The sequence below is a fragment of the Diorhabda sublineata genome, chromosome 9 (genome assembly GCF_026230105.1).
Source record: "Diorhabda sublineata isolate icDioSubl1.1 chromosome 9, icDioSubl1.1, whole genome shotgun sequence".
In the NCBI taxonomy this organism is placed as follows: Eukaryota; Metazoa; Arthropoda; class Insecta; order Coleoptera; family Chrysomelidae; genus Diorhabda; species Diorhabda sublineata.
The window spans coordinates 20,303,388-20,306,342 of NC_079482.1; positions in this window are offsets into that span (position 1 = coordinate 20,303,388).

The window sequence follows — 2,955 nt, forward strand, 5'->3', positions numbered from 1 at the left end:
TTCAGTTCCAGTTTTGATTCCACTCTAGTCGTTATTGGAACCAAAATTTCCATTAAAATGCCCTCTCCTCTTCTTTTAGTTTGAACGGTGATTCTTCGACTGAACTATTGTTTCTCTACTGAAGGCGAGAGGTGACGTAATAGGCATCAGTGACTTCACCAGGTGACTGAAACTTTTGATATTGATTGGGACCTTATGGCAAGTGACACTTCGTTTGAGAGGACTTTGGAATACCTATTCAATCATACTTATTATTTTTGGATTTACGATGTGGAAGGGACTGTCTCACTCTCGCAATATTTTCTTAGTAGCCAAAGTTTGATAATGTCCAACATGCCCATTTAACTAATTTGTCTGCTATTGCAAACTTGCACACTTGAAGACAACGGTGGGGATTTCATTATTTATTGAAAATGAAAACTTTACAAAGCAGCATCAATTTCCGGTCTTCCATGGCGCAAGCAATCTATTTAATAGTAATCTAAAGTCTATTTATTGAAGAGAAATAGTGAACCAAAACAATGGTCAGTGCATAATCTTCACGAGAACACTCCGGGCGAAACGAAGCGCTGCATCGTTATTTGTCAACATTAGAGGCACCATATTATACCATAAATAAAAAGCCGGTTGATCAGGTGTAGTACAGGAACGGCATGGTATTATCATACTGCAGTGAGATTATTTATGTTTGTCTAAGGCGTAATTTTTTTAAACATGTCTGACACGGATATAGTTGTTGACATTAGCTGAAATCCGCCTAATAGAAGAGCTTAAAAGTTGTAACGTTAGTGTAAAATAAAAGATTGTGAAAATTTTTGAAGGAGAAATGCAAGAAAATTGTTACAAGACTGTTAATGACATTATTTCCAAAACGGCAAATATCTTCTGTAAGTGTCTACCGAATAAGTTTGTGTGTACAAAGCTAATCATTCAGTGGGCGATCCAAAAAAGAATCCATCAAGAAAAAAAATTAACAATTCAATTGATGAAGTCAACAGGAGCGCAATTAGAAGATAAGGATAGAAGTTAATGAAGATAAGGGTCTGTTGGATTTTAAAGGACGAGGAAGGAACAGTTTATTATTAGAAAAATTAGAAATCATTGTATGCAGGCGAGAAAACCTTGGAAAAATTGAGAAATTTCGTTAAAAAAATACAAAACTTACTACCTAAATGGAATATGGGTAAACGCCGAACATATTAAAGATAAGGTTTGGATGGACTCTTCCATTCAATCCTCAATGCATGCATTCTTGGATGAAGTTTCCACCGGATTAAAAACCCATCAGGTAGGTAATATTTCAGAAAACTTTTTAACAAACTTTTATTTAGTGGGACGTCTCTGTTGTATGTATGAGTGTGATCAAATCTAAGAAGTTCATTTTGATTGTCATCAACTTATAGCACTGTATCTTTTCTTCTTATTTGATCAAATACTATCTCCTGAACTATAAACCATAGATGAATTTCCTGACCTTTATTCATAATTTCTCATTTAATTGTCCAACCCTAAATATCAAGTTATTTGAACTTCTTCCATTTTTAAAGCCATATTTCAATCAAATAGAAGCTTGTTTTTGTTATTTATTATATGTTGTATACGTGCCTGGTTTTGTAGGGAAAATACAATTTTAAGAAAAAAACAGAGATCAATAATATATCATCATCATGTTCTATAAATTTAACTAGATGCGTTCAATACTGTTTCAAAATTTACCATATACACGCGTATATTTTGAGCGCTCTGACAGAGTACTTCCATATTCAGTAACATTTTTTACTTATGTTATCTCTGAAGCCCAAACTAGAAAAAACATACACGAATTATATTTTCGAAGGCCAAAAAAATGTTTTTAAGAATTTTTTTTAACGCTTCTTTCAATTTTTGCCATGTATTTAATTCAATCCTATTTCCTACCATCATTTCGGCTGTATCAACTAGTTTCTCAGTTTCTCTTGAATGCATTCCAATTCATGGTTTTTAATGTCTTGATCATTATAAATCGAATATATAATAAATTTATTCAATGTATTTATATTACCATCATAAGGTTTTATATTCTTTAATTTTAATGTAGATAATTCCCAGTTTAGGGATTTTGGATTTGCTGTGGCTATTTTTTCGCAATCTAAATTGTCTTTCAAAGTTTAATTTAAAAAAATTAATAAATTACATCTTCCTTACTCAAAGTTTGATAAGGATAGATAAAAAAAGGAATAAAAATAAGGAAACTTGGCACTTACAGCTATCTGAAGTCCTGAAGTTCCTAGTTGAACAGATAGATCTAGTGCTGCTGTACTGAAGTACTTAGTTGGAACTTTTTATCGTCCTTTGCGTGAAAAATCGCGACCGCACTAATCCTACTGACTGCGCCAATTATATTTTCGATGGCCGAAAATATGTTTTTAAAAATTTATCCAACTCAAAATTACAATTAACTTCACAAGCGAATTAACTATAATTTAATGAATGAACTATATATTGAAGAACGATACATATATTCATTAGAAAGTTGTTTACAATCATTCGTATTTATATTAAAATAATTGCTGACAGTGTTTATGATATTTAATCCTATTGCGTTTTATTTAAATAATCTTCTGGAATTTGTTCCATGTAACTCATGAATTACTTTTTAAGCAGCTACTGTATACGACCTTCATCACCGAGGAGAAATTCATGCTGGCAGCGAGCGTGTTAAGTAATATTAAAACTTTCTAACCTCATTGTTTTTGTAGAAACCAGTTTTAATGCTTGTGAAAAACACGCAGTGAAAAAAATAGCCATCGAGACTTTTCTTTTTTGAAGATGGGAATTCGAAAAATTCAATTACGTGACAGAGACGTCAAAAAAGTAAATTCTTAATTGAAATGCTTTGGTTTAAGTCGCTGTTTGTGAAATTTAGGTATCTTCAAAACTTCTACGAATTCCTGAATTAGTTATGATTATGAGAAG